A 14,576-nucleotide genomic window follows, 5' to 3' on the forward strand; every position below is an offset into this window, starting at 1 on the left:
ACCCACTTCATTGTTAGCAAGTGACAGATGGGAACAAAGCATGGCAAATGGCAAAGGCAGCTCCAAATCTCTGTGATACTCACACTTTCCATGGGGGCTTAGCTCCCACCCCAATTCATTTTCATCTTTGTACTTCCCCAAAGCCTTCTCCATACCACAAGCAACTCCAGAGGCTCCTGGGTCCACCATTTCACATTATGTTCTTGAAATTGTGTCACCAGTACATTCAGCTTCCCTTCGTAGTCTGGATAAATTAGTAATCTTACCCTGATTGGATCACTGTAATGGATCGTACATGGGGCTGCCCTTGGAAGCTTCAGTTGGTACAGAATGAGGCTTCCAGAATTTTAACTGGTATACAGAATCACATTACACCAATCCTGGGGGGGAAATGTATTGGCTGCCTATACATTTATGAGTGCAATTCAGGGTGCTGGTTCTTATCTTAAATTCATTATATTGCTTGGGACCAAATACACGAAGGAGTGCCTCTCTTTATATCAGTGATGATGCGGGATGGAGCCTTCTCTGTGATGGTGCCTTGTTTGTGGTATGTCCTCACCTGAAAAGGAAAACAGGTACTGACACTGCCAGTGGTGGCTGGTACCAACTGGAACTGGTAGGGTAGAAGACATGGAGCCCAACAGTAGGGGGAGCCAGAGCTAACATCAGACAGAGCCACCCCACAGGCTGGTTCTTAGAAAGAAGATAAGGGCAAAGTGATATTGGTGGGGCAGTGTCCAATTTGTTCCATAGGACCAGCCTTCGTTTCAGTGGAAACCCTGCGCAAGCCCATCTACTTGTGCAAGGGGGCTTTGCCCCCTCTCCTTCCCCTGTGTACCCCTGCAATCCCCAAATTGGCTCTGGGGAGTGATGATTGAGATAATCCCCAGAAGAGTGTGCAGGGAATGAGTTTGTTCCTTCTGGCAAGTTGAAATGCTTACTTTGATGGAACAATCACTTTAATGTTATGTCATATTCTTCCCCTTATGTATAATTTCAGGTAAGTACCGTATTTTTCGCTGTATAAGACGCACCAGACCACAAGACGCACCTAGTTTTTGGAGGAGGAAAGCAAGAAAAAAAAATATTCTGAATCTCAGAAGCCAGAACAACAAGAGGGATCACTGCGCAGTGAAAGCAGCGATCCCTCTTGCTGTCCTGGCTTCTGGGATAGCTGCGCAGCCTGCATTCGCTCCATAAGATGCACACACATTTCCCCTTACTTTTTAGGAGGGAAAAAGTGAGTCTTATACAGCAAAAAATATGGTAATTTGATTTGTTTTATGTTGTGCTCCACCTTGCTATCAACATTAATGAGGCATGGGTTGTAGATCATCATCAGCATCAGCATCCCATTTCAATAAGGATTCAACTGTACAGACCACGAGTGCTTGCCTGGATCGGAATGCAGTGTATCAAGAGAAAGAAAGAAAGAAAGAAAGAAAGAAAGAAAGAAAGAAAGAAAGAAAGAAAGAAAGGGGTAGAGACACACCTGGACCCAAAGCTTTCTGTCTCCATACCTCCGACTCCTAGTGAGGTTCAGAACTTTGTGACGCACGTTTTTCCCTACAGAGAGAGCTGCAAAGCTTTGACCTAATATGCCTTTGCTATAAAAAATAAAATCAAGGATTATCCTGCTGCTAGCAGCGTGCCTTGCCTTGACGTGACTGATGAAGTTCTAAATCCTTTTCTTTTCTGCAAACATTTGTCAATAATAGCATATCTAGGTGCACTCATCTTGCACCGAGGTGGATTAAAAAGAAAAAGAAAAAGTAAGGCTGTGCAATTAGGCAACATGACCTCTTAAGCAGCTTTCCTATTACGGGGCAATAAACCTGGAATTGAGCCAATGTGAATGCTGTCAGAAGGACCTGCGGCCTGTATATAGTGGAGGTGATATGTCAAGCATGCGTGAGAATTGCTCTTTTAATCATAAAGTCTCATCCTCGGGAAACCAAGCATGGTTCTAGGCTACAGCCTGAGGCTCATTTTCAAAACTTGTTTAGCAACATGATTCCATCTTCACATGAGGTGGGGATGACTTCATTCCTAACTTACTCTGTGCTGGCGAAGCCTTAAGAGGCAAGAAAGGAAAACCAAATTTCCCTCTGTATTATTTGATTCAGTAAGTTTCGCTCTGCTTAGATCAGTGAGGTCCAGCTTAAAGACTACTTGAATAGCGCCGTCGGCAGAGCAAAAGACTTAAAATCTCTGGGTTGTGGGTTTGACCCCATGTTGGGCGAAATATTGCTGCATTGCAGAGGGTTGGACTAGATAATTCTCATGGCCCCTTCAAGCTCTACAATTCTATGATTCTATGACTACTGAGAGACTAAGGTAAAAAGGTAAAGGACCCCTGGACGGTTAAGTGCAGTCAAAGGAGACTATGGGGTTGTGGCACTCATCCCGCTTTCAGGCCAAGGGAGCCGGGGTTTGTCCACAGACAGCTTTCTGGGTCATGTGGCCAGCATGACTAAACTGCTACTGGCACAACGGAGCGCAATGACAGAAGCCAGAGCGCATGGACCTTCCCGCCACAGCGGTACATATTTATCTACTTGCACTGGTGTGCTTTCGAAATGCTAGGTTGACAGAAGTTGGGACAGAGCAATGGGAGCTCACTCCATCATGGGGTTTTGAACTGCCGACCTTCCAATTGGCAAGCCCAAGAGACTCAGTGGTTTAGACCACAGCACCACCCGTAATAAACTCTACCTGTTTACTAAACTCTATACCTGTAATATGAGTTACTTCTTTCTTTGGCCATCCAAACCCAATAAAATTTACATATATTTTTTTTATATATATAAATATTTATTAGAGTTTTTGAATACAAATGCACAAATAATAAACAATCTTACTTCTATCACAACGTGGTTTCATCACTTCTTTGGACTCCCTCACGTCTCCCGCTCCCATTTACATCGTTAAAAGGTTTTTCCAAGCAAATTATCAACTTGTTTACGATCTTATATCCACTCATTTAAATATAATGTAGCAATTCTCCAAAAAATTTATGTTTTCTTTAATCTCACTTATCATCAAATTTAAATCTAATTTAGTGGTGGCCAATTTTTTATAATCTAGCATCCTTCTTAACATTCAGCCAAATTACAATGTTTTTGTAAATACATCTTAAATTTCTTCCAGTCTTCCTCAATCCTCTCTTCTCCCAGGTCTCGGATTCTGCCAGTCATCTCGGCCAGTTGCATATAGTCCATCAGCTGCATCTGCTACTCTTCCAGTGTGGGTAGATCTTGAGTTTTCCAGTTTTTTGCGATGAGTATCCTTGCTGCCGTTGTTGCATACATAAAGAATGTTCGGTCCTTCTTTAACACCTTCTGGCCGACAATACCCAAAAGGAAGGTCTCTGGTTTCTTAGTGAAGGTATACTTAAATACCTTTTTCAGCTCATTATATATCATTTCCCAGAAGGCCTTCACCTTAGGGCATGTCCACCAGAGGTGAAAGAATGTTCCTTCATTTTCTTTACATTTCCAACATTTATTATCAGACGAATGGTATATTTTGGCAAGTTTAACTGGGGTCATGTACCATCTATATATCATTTTCATTACATTTTCCTTCAGAGCATTACATGCAGTGAAGTTCAACCCAGTGGTCCATAACCTTTCCCAGTCCTCGAACATAATGTTATGCCCAATATCCTGCGCCCACTTTATCATAGCCGATTTAACCATTTCGTCTTGTGTGTTCCATTTTAAAAGCAGGTTATACATTCTAGATAGTACCTTAGTCTTTGGTTCTAACAATTCTGTTTCTAACTTCGATTTCTCCACCTGGAACCCTAACTTTTTGTCATTTTTAAAAACTTCTTTAATCTGAGCGTAATGTAACCAGTCTCGCACTTTATCCTTCATTTTCTCCAAACTCTGCAATTTCCAATTGTCTCCATCTTTTTCTAATATTTCCCAATATTTTGGCCATTTGGCCTCCATACTGGGTCTTTTTCGGGCCTTAGCTTCCAGAGGTGAAAGCCACCTTGGAGTTTTATTTTCCAATAAGTCTTTGTATTTTGTCCAGACATTAAACACTGCTTTCCTGACAATATGGTTCTTAAAGGCCTTATTGATCTTAACCTTGTCATACCATAAGTATGCATGCCAACCAAAAGCATTGTTAAAACCTTCCAGGTCCAGTACGTCAGTGTCTTCGAGAAGTAGCCAGTCTTTTAGCCAGCAGAAAGCTGCGGCTTCATAGTACAACTTTAAGTCTGGCAGGGCAAAGCCTCCTCTTTCTTTCACATCTGTTAATATCTTAAACTTAATTCTGGGCTTTTTGCCCTGCCAGACAAATTTAGATATATCTTTCTGCCACTTCCGGAAGCACTCCGTCTTGTCCACAATCTGTAGTGTTTGAAACAAAAACAACATTTTTGGCAATACATTCATCTTAATAGCAGCAATTCGGCCTAACAAAGAAAGCTTCAATTTTGTCCAACTGTCCAAGTCTCTCTTAATTTCAGTCCAACATTTTTCATAGTTATCCTTAAATAGACTCAGATTTTTTGCTGTTATGTTTACCCCTAGGTACTTTACTTTTTTAACCACAGTTCGTTCTGTTTCTCTCTGAAACCGTTCTGACTCTGTATCTGTCAAATTTTTCCCCAACACCTTAGTTTTCTGTTTGTTTAATTTAAATCCCGCCACCCGACCAAAATCCTGAATCAATTGTAATACTCTTTTCGTACTAGATTCTGGCTCCTGCAGGGTCAAAACTAGGTCATCTGCAAAAGCTTTAAGTTTGTATTGTTTCGCTCCGACCTGGATCCCTTCCACCAACCGGAATAAAATTTACATATAGACCATGAAACTGGTATGACTGAATGTATCAGCTGATGCCTCTGGCACAAGTTGTACATTATGTTAACCGTGTCTTTGCATCTAATGCAAATTTCATCAGTGTGGGGGGGGTGATGAATGGATTTAGAGCAGGCAAGGAGATGGCATGGAATAGGGGAATTCTTCCCAAAGCAAATATTAACCCTAGAAGATGGATTTTCATTGAGTTGTTGTTGTTTAGTTGTGTCCGACTCTTTGTGACCCCATGGACCAGAGCACGCCAGGCACTCCTGTCTTCCACTGCCTCCCGCAGTTTGGTCAAACTCATGCTGGTAGCTTCGAGAACACTGTCCAACCATCTCATCCTCTGTCGTCCCCTTCTCCTTGTGCCCTCCATCTTTCCCAGCACCTGGGTCTTTTCCAGGGAGTCTTCTCTTCTCATGAGGTGGCCAAAGTATTGGAGTCTCAGCTTCAGGATCTGTCCTTCCAGTGAGCACTCAGGGCTGATTTCCTGAAGAATGGATAGGTTTGATCTTCCTGCAGTCCATGGGACTCTCAAGAGTCTCCTCCGGCACCATAATTCAAAAGCATTCATTCTTCTGCGATCAGCCTTCTTTATGATCCAGCTCTCACTTCTATACATCACTACTGGGAAAAACCATAGCTTTAACTATACGGACCTTTGTCGGCAAGGTGATTTCTCTGCATTTTAAGATGCTGTATAGATGTTTCATCAAGTACTCAAGGTTAATTCTGTCTCAATGCCTCCTCTGATCCCATTAATCACCAGAGCCCCCTGCCCCTGTTAATGCAATTTGCATTTTAAAAAACCACCAACAACAACCCTTCATGCTGGGTGTAAATACATATTTATTTGGCCCTCATGGGAATTGTAGTCTTGTGTTTTTATCTTGTGAACTTCCCCGAGATCTTCTGTTGAAGGGAGGTTATATAAATTAAAGAAATAAAAAAGCAGAGAAAGAAAGAAAGAAAGAAAGAAAGAAAGAAAGAAAGAAAGAAAGAAAGAAAGTCCTAAACAGCTGGAGAGCATCAAATCATGAAAAGCTGGATGAGCTATGAAAAACCAGAAAAATGATCATGGGGTTATCATGGGGTCATTTTTTTATCTTGTGGTCATTATTTATTTAATGAATAAACAAAGCTGCATTAAAATGTGAGGGGACAGGCAGGGGAATTCACACTAAGATGCTAAGGGATTTACTAGAGGACTTTAAAAAATTGCAAATTAGTGTGGATGTGTGGAAAACATCTTGTGAATCACCCTGAGATCTTCGGATGAAGGGGGGGTAAATAAATTTAATAAATTAAAATATCCCTGGTGATGATAACTGAACTTGAGATTGAAAAGATGAGAAACAGAGAAACTGAAATAGACAGATTCTGTGAACCCTTGTTCCCTCCAGGCCTGAGGAGTGACCCAACAGAGGCACAATGTTAAGGAAGAGTTGCTAGCATAAGGCATTGTTGGTACTCCTCTGTGAAGTTTGCCGTGATTCCCACGCTCATTGCACATTCACCTACCAAGCCAAAGGAGTCAGAGAGGTCTGGGCCATGTGCAAAATGCCAGTTGAACTGAGCACCTTGGCAACTCTCTGAGCCCGTCGACAGCATCTCTCAGCTGCAGCAAATTGAGGCCAGGAATTTGCCAGGACTGGCCGGCATGAATATTTGATGCCGTTCAATATTTAAAGAGCTTGATAAGATAATTTAAGAAACTCTGTCACTTTTTAAATTATTTGTAGACAATTTATAATGTAGCAAAATCCACTCAGTGTGAATAATACTGTGGCTAGAAAGAGAGCAGGGTTGCAGGCTTTCCCTTAATTGGCTTGAAAACATCACAGCGCCGGTGCTGTCACAAAAAACTCTCAGGGGGCCCAGAGCTTTCGCTGGTGTAAAAGGGGAATCATTATGGCCCATTTTTGCCCAAAGACCTGGCCTAAACACAGGAACATGCTGCCCATTTTGAGTCAAGCACTCCATTACTCTACTTAAGAGGAATGTTTTTGGGGTTGTTTTGTGTTTTGTTTTTAAGGAGATCACCAGGTTTCATTACAACTGCACTGAATGTTCTGCAGTTTTGATTTTGTGTAAAAATGAGAAATTGTAGTGAGGTAAAAAAGAAAATCAGACAAAAGACCTCCTCCCCACCTTAAACGCACTCACCTGGTACAAATATTTAGCTTTGAGAGTACAATCCTTTACATTTGTCCTCCAAAGTCCCGTTGTATTTAATGGAGTGCCCTCCTAGATTAAGTGTGCAGCCACAGAAGACCTATTTATAGTGTAAGCATGTAACGGTCTACTCAGAAGTAAGCCCCACTAGGTTCAATGAGACTTACTTCCAAATATTATTTATTTACTTAGTTAAATTAGAGCCCAGGGTTGAAAACATCAACATGTCCATACAGTACATGTTTTAAAAACTCGATAAAATCATATATAAAGGATCTGAAAACAATTTAAAACATTTAAAAACAGAACACCTGAAAACATTTGAAAGCAATCACATGCTCTCAAAGTGATTAATTTTGTGGTTGCAATTTTCTTCACTTCTCGCTTTCCTCTGTGGCCCCCTAGTCTTGTGCTGTGGCCCCCCATTCATGTGATTTTCACCTGTGGCCCCTTTGGAATATCCTCTACAGAACAGGAACAGGACACCACCAAAGGACAGAAACTAAGAAAACAGAGCAGCAACATCTAAAGGAAAAATGCAGTCAATTATCCAGTGTCCCATTCACACACAAAAACGTGTGTGTACATGCTTGTGTGTGTGTGTTGGAGCGAGAAAGAGAATTGGCTGTTCTATTCCCACTTTGTGAAGATACACCTTTCCCCCTGGAGTTCTAAAACTGAAACCGTTTATGGGAGTTTGCTCTGTAATGATTTTGAGTCTATGGACAGACAAGAGGAATGAGAAATGGCTTGGTACAAATTTGGTACAATTCTCCAGGGCTTGTAAGACAACCTTGTGGAACAACTTGCTTGTGTCTTGTGACCTTAGTATTAAGGGAATTTCTATAAATTATACTCTCCGACATTGCATCCCTAATCTGGAGTCCACCAGACATTTTGAACTACAACTCCCATCTGCCCCATCAGTCCAAACCATTCTGTTCAGGGAAGTTTTTAATGTGTGACATTTTAATGTATTTTTAATCTTTGTTGGAAGCTGCCCAGAGTGGCTGGGGAGACCCAGCCAGATGGGAGGGGTGCAAATAAATTATTATTATTATTATTATTATTATTATTATTATTATTATTATTAAGGGAGGGGCACTGGGTTGGGGAAGGCTGGTTTATAGAGCTACGGGTGACAGACACCACAGGAAACCACTTTCTTTGAGCCCAGGTCTTCCCTAACGAAACATTAAGCGAGAGGACATTTTTTTCAGATAAATGATAATAAAAGAAATAATAAAATTTTATTTATATCCCGCCCTCCCCAGCCGAAGCTGGGCTCAGAACGGCTAACAACAATAAAAGTAACACAACATTCTAAAATCAATTCATTTTAAAATCAATTCGAAATCAAATTAATGGCAACCATTGGGCTAGAGTTCTGTGAGGATTGGGTCCGTTGTTTAGGCTTGAGTGTCCGCAGAGCAGCTGAAGTTTGTTTTCCTCACAGTTTCACTGGCGGGAAGCCACAGGCAGCAATGAAATACACAGCTGCTTCTAGTCTGTTTGCTTCAGAGCTCGGCCCACTTGGGATTCTCAGCAACTGGTACGGGGAGAAACCATGGCTCAGTGGAAAAGCATCTGCCTTGCAAGCAGAAGGTCCCAGGTTCAGTCCTTGGCATCTCCAGTAGGGTTGGGAGAGACTCCTGTCTGAAATCCTGGAGAGCCGCTGCAAATCACTCATAGGCCATATTGAGCTAGATGGACCAAAGGTATGAGGCAGTCTCCTCTGTTCCTGTGTTCCTAAAGTCATACTCCCTCTAACAGTAGTCATTTGTGTAGCCATCATGGCTAGTAACCATTGATAATCTACTGTATTTTTCTCTCCAAAAGACGCACCAGACCATAAGGTGCACCTAGTTTTGGGAGGAGGAAAACAAGAAACAATTATTCTGAATCCCAGAAGACAGAGCAGCAAGAGGGATATGGCTTCTGGGATACCGTGTGGCTGTTCTGGCTTCTGGGATAAGCGCGCCAAGCCTCTTCAGGGCAGCGGGATGAAGGCTCCCCCTGCCCGAAGAGGCTGCGCACGGCTAAGGCAGAAGCCAGGACAGGCGCGTCGCTGAAGGGGCGCTGCGCAGTTCTCCCTCTCTGAGAGGGAGAACTGCGCAGCGCCCCTTCAGTGAAGCTGGAGAAGGAACAGAAGGAGACCCTTCTGTTCCTCCTCCGCCTTCCAGGACAGGCGTGTCGCTGCAAAGTCCCTTCTGTTCCTCCTCCGGCTTCGCATGACAGGCGTGTTGCTGAAGGGGCGCTGCGCAATTCTCTCTCTCTGCGCAGCACCTCTCCTTCACAGGACTGCGTAGTGCCCCTTCAGCGAAGCTGGAGAAGGAACAGAAGGAGACCCTTCTGTTCCTCCTCCGGCTTCCAGGACAGGTGCTACGCAGAGAGGGAGAGCTGCGCAGCGCCCCTTCAGCGAAGCGGAAGGAGGAACAGAAGGGGCTCCGTTCCTCCTCCCGCTTCGCTGAAGGGGCGCTGCACAGCTCTCCCTCTCTGCGCAGCACCATTCGCTCCATAAGACGCACTCACATTTCCCGTTACTTTTTAGGAGGAAAAAAGTGTGTCCTATGGAGCCAAAAATACAGTGACCCTCCATGAAGAGCTCTGTCCTCTTAACAGTGAATATGTCCTGGGCTGGTTTGAGGCAGAGGAATGGTGGGAGGAACCACCTGGGGAAACACTAAGGAAAGAAGACTCAGAACCTGGGGAGTGGTGGTGGAACAATGATGAGTGGGCAGAGGGAGAAGAGGGGAAAGACTGGAAAGAGGTAACAAGGCTTGGTGAGCAGGGAGATTTGGTGGCGGAGATAAGTCCAGAAGCAGAGGCAGAAGTTGTGGCAGGCGAGTGGGAGGCCAAGAGGCAGAGATGAGTGCTGCTGCTGAAGAGTCACAGGTGTCTCCCCCCTCCTGCTGTAACAAGCTCCCCTCCATCCTGTTCTCCCAGAACCAGAAGAGGCATGAAATGGGCAGAGCAGAGGCAGGCTGCAAGCAGGCACAGTCTCCGATTGCTTGTAAGAAGCCCTGAAGAGGAGGAGACCTAGACAGCTGTGGGTAGGTGGGGACTTTTAGTCTCGGCAACTGCTGTGCTCATTGGGCCTGAAACTCAGCCAAGTCTGTGCCAGATTGTGTTTTTGCTAATAAAGAGTTAACTCTGAACGGCGTGATTTACTGCTGGCTTACTCTTTGGCAGAGTAGCACCTTCTGGAGCTCAAGAGGAGCAGCCAGGGGGGTACTGCTGCCCCCTTCCATCGGCCACTCTGCCTAATGATTGAGACCCAGCCCTGAGCCTTCTTAGATTCCTTTCTGTCTGGGAGAAGTCGACGGAAAAGCCTGTGGGCAGATCTTCACTGGGAGGTGGTGGTTTCCCTCAGAGGATACAGGCCAGCAGGTTCCTGGCAGAAGGTTCTTTGCAGGGAGGCTGCAGTTCTGTGGCTTGCTACACGGGGCAGAGTTCAGTTTCTGACCATTGGTCATAGGAAGCTGCCGTTCAGAAATATAACGGGTATAGGTGACTCTGCAAAGAATCTGGCTGCGTAGACAGTATGGAAGAGAAGTGCTTTATTGCTGGGGGAGATCCGAAAGGATAGGTGCAGGCATGCCTTAGGCAGCAAAGAGCACCAGGCCCCCTCAGGGCAGCCATATAATGGGCTCCAAAGAGCTACAGTAATTGGAAGGCTATGCATTAAGTTAGTAATAAATATATAAAGAGCAGCAGAGGGAGGTAGTGTGAGCTGACTGAACTAAAAGACCCGAGATCTGAAAGCCTGCTGGACATGGCATGGAGGGCTAAGGCTTTGTATTATGAGATATGCTTCTCTGGGCACAGCAAACTTTTGCAAGGAAGCATGATGCCGTGGAGTCAGCCACTGGTCCATCTAGCCCATAATTTTCCTCTGGCAGCAACTCTCAAAAGTCTTGAGCAGAGGTATTTCCCGTCACCTGCTATCGTATCCTGGAGCTCTTGGAACTGAAACAGGGGCTGTTATGCAGAAGATGGGCTTTGCCATTGAGGAATGTCCCCCTCACAGTGCCAGAGCTACCCCTTTCTTCAGATAGGGTAAGGGGGAAAGGACCCCTGGATGGTTACGTCCAGTCAAATTTTACTATGGGGTGCAGCGCTAGTCTCACTTTCAGGCTGAGGGAGCAGGCAGTTTTTCCAGGTCATGTGGCCAGCATGACTGAACCGCTTCTGGTGTGACGGGACACTGTGATGGAAGCCAGAGCGCGCGGAAACGCCATTTACCTTCCCGACGCAGTGGTACCTATTTATCTACTTTTACTGGCGTGCTTTCGAACTGCTAGGTTGGCAAAAGCTGGGACAGAGCAACGGGAGCTCACCCCATTGCGGGGATTCAAACTGCTGACCTTACTATCAGCAAGCCCAAGAGGCTCAGTGGTTTAGACCAAAGCACCACCTGTGTCTTCAGATAACCTGGTCCAGTATTCCTTGAGATCCTTATGTGCAAGTAGCAGGACCTTAAAACTGGTCCAGTAGCTAGAGAACTGTCCTCTTTGAAGCAGGACACTTGGCCAACCCTGCACTGGCCAGAGATGGCAAAAATAAAGAGGGTGAGCTTATCAAGCATTTGGCAGGCCCAAATATACAGCTGAGTGGCTGTGGTTATTGTTCCTGATCACAAGCTGTGCAGGAGGCCTGGACTCTGCTATGCTGAATTCCTGCCTCCCCTTATTCCTTGTTGGTTTGTGGTGATTCCCTTTGTCTGTCTGCTGTTTCAAATGCCTTTACATGTAGAGCTTTCCTTTGTATTGTTAAATTATCATAGTCTTTGAGATAGGGGCCCTGTGAAATTGGTGTGGGTTTTTTTGCTAAACTTGCACACATGAGTTCTGTACAGGAATGGGGCAAGAATTCAATTCAGTTCATGTTTAGAGGTGACTGTACCACATTTGTACTTCCTGAAACAATATGCAAGGTGACCGTACCACAATTCGCACTTCTCTGAATTTTGCAGGGCCATTCTCCATTTTTTTTTTTAATAATTTTTATTGATTTTCATAAAACAAAAAGCACAAAATTAAACAAACAAACAAACAATACATGACTTCCCCATGCCTCCCCTTCACTGCACCCCTGTATCCAAAATTTTTAGCAATCCTTCATTCCTTTTCAAAATTTGATTTCCTTCATAATTTTCTTAACTTAAATATTTCCAACTATAATTCTCTATTTCTTAACCCTTGACATTTTATCAGTCCAAAATTTTGCAACAGTTCTTAAGATATATTTTAAATTTTTTCCAGTCCTCTTCCACTGTCTCCTTCCTCTGATCACGGATTCTGCCGGTCATCTCTGCCAGTCCCATAAATTCAGTCACCTTCGTCTGCCATTCTTCCAGAGTAGGTAATTCTTGCATCTTCCAATACTTTGCCAAGAGAATTCTTGCTGCTGTAGTTGCATACATGAAAAAAGTCCTATCTTTCTTTGGTACCAATTGGCCGACCATACCCAAGAGAAAAGCCTCCGGTTTCTTTGCAAATGTCCACATTCTCCAGCCAAGTAATGTGCGTGAGAATAAATGCACAAAGATAAAGTGTGGGGGGGAAATGCACATTTAAAAAAAAATAATGTAGGCAGATCCATTATACTAGGGAGCACCGCTTTGCAAAAAATATATACATTCAGCAAAATGGCAAACATATGTATATTGTGAGAAATCTGTCCCCAAATGCTAATGAATTTTCACGAGGACTTAAAAACATGCAAACTGATGCAGATCTGTAGAGAAATGAACTGAAGAATGGGAAAGTGAGAAAGCGCGAGAAACCAAAATTGACAGATTTTGCCCCTTCCTAGCCCAGTAGTAATGACAGCAGCAGCGCCTCCTCTTAAACCAGCATTGTCTTGGCTCCCCTTCCCTTCTGTGTTTCTTGCCTCTCCACAAAAATGCGACTCTTAACCTCCCATCCTTGCAGACATTATGTATATTGTCTTGAAACCGTTCCAAGAGACCTAACAAACAAAACCCTTGACCTCTAAGGAAAGTATTCCTTTTTAAAGTGGGGGGAAAGGTATTCTTAGAGACGAACCCCTGGGAACCTTTTGAAAGGGAAGGGATGTGTGTGTGCGCGCGGGGGGGGGGGGTTGTGTATTTCTTTTCCATGTATACTTAGTGGGTTTTGACGATTACTGTACAAATATTTTGAAAAGAAGCAGCCAAACGGTCGGGAGATACACTAGAGATTGAAGCCATTTTAAGCACAGTGCGAGCCTAAGCATCAATTTTTCATGGTTGCATATACTAGTCTCAAATGATTTGTTCCAGCAAGCCACAAAAAGGAATATGTTGTCTTCCAGTTGATTTGGGAAGGGGGTAAAGGCAAAAGGGGGAGGCTTTGTGGCACAGGCTAAAGGTTGCAAAAGGTGACGGAGAGAAAGGGTTAGCACTTTTTAAAATTATATATATATATCGTTTACGTGTCGGATGAAGCCTAAAGCTGCCAGATAGCTTCTTTTCGACAGCTTGGAGTTACTGTTGGGAACAGATCCATGTATGGAAGCGAAAGCAGAAAAGCAGAGATAAGCCGCTATCCAGCTATGCAAACCATGTTTAGAGACACTTAGAGGACAAGCATCCAAACTTCTTTCTTTCTGGTAAATGCAGAGGAGCTATCATATGAAGTTCTCGCTCCACGCAGCCCGAAACAGAGGTGCCGAGACTTGACAGGCGGTAAGTGCAGGCGTGGGGGTTGGGGAGGAGAAAAAGGCTTGTTTGCATGACTTTCTGTGAGGAATTCCCAGAGGAGCAGTGTTTGCACTAGAGGCTTTTCATGCGTTTCATAAGGCTAGAGAAAGAGAGGATTTGGCGGAGGTCCCTGAAGGAATGGCATGGAGCAGCGCTGCTTACCCAAGAGGCAGAGAAACTTCCCCATGGAGGAACCAGGAAAACAGCAAAACTTAGAGGGGTGGGGGAGATATGCAGAACAGTATTTATATAACGGGTTCCTCTTTGTTGGGATTTGTGAATCGTCTCATTTGAACTCGTCAATGCATACACATTGCCTAAGCCTGCCATTGTGTCGTCTTTTCGTGCATCTGTGTGTTTACTGCACACAAAAGTGAGCATCTGGAGGTGCAGAATGTGTGTTGCTTTCATGTTTGGCGGTGTGTCTGCCTGAATGCTGTGCGCTGCTGAGCCACGGATTGTAGGAAGAGCTTTTCGTAAACAACGGTGTTTCTTTTGGCAATCCAGGGCCCATTTTTTTAAGTGCAGATCAGTTGATTGCATCCTGCTCAAAGATCTTTAATTGACAGTGGGATGTTGTGAAAGACTCGGTCTCTTCAAAGCGGCAGCACACACCCCGTTGTTGCTCTTTTTCCATCCGAGGCAAGAGTAGGGGAGGGATTGCTGCCCTCCAGATGTTGTTGGACTCAGCCCCAGCCAGCATGGAGGGGGATCGAGGGTGGTGGGAGTTGTACTCTGTCAACATCTGGAAGGCCACAAGTTCCCCGTCTCTGACTGAAGGGAAGATTTCAGGAGTGTGGACATCTCAGGGAATGGTTCTCCCTAAAGCCAAGCCATATGTTGCTAGACTGAAGGGATAGGGGCATCAG

General features: G+C 44.3%; 1 protein-coding gene across 1 annotated transcript in view; it reads left to right on the forward strand.

Moving 5' to 3' along the window:
• The first annotated feature begins 13,530 nt into the window (after nt 1–13,530).
• The window catches only part of SLC8A1 (solute carrier family 8 member A1), a 303,130-nt gene continuing 302,084 nt past the window's right edge, over nt 13,531–14,576 (forward strand). Inside the window, exon 1 of the mRNA XM_081854581.1 lies at nt 13,531–13,692. The gene's annotated coding sequence lies outside the window, so the exon portion shown is untranslated. The remainder of the gene's footprint in view (nt 13,693–14,576) is intronic.

This window comes from Podarcis erhardii, assembly GCF_964252035.2.
Source record: "Podarcis erhardii genome assembly, chromosome: 3".
Classification (NCBI taxonomy): domain Eukaryota; kingdom Metazoa; phylum Chordata; class Lepidosauria; order Squamata; family Lacertidae; genus Podarcis; species Podarcis erhardii.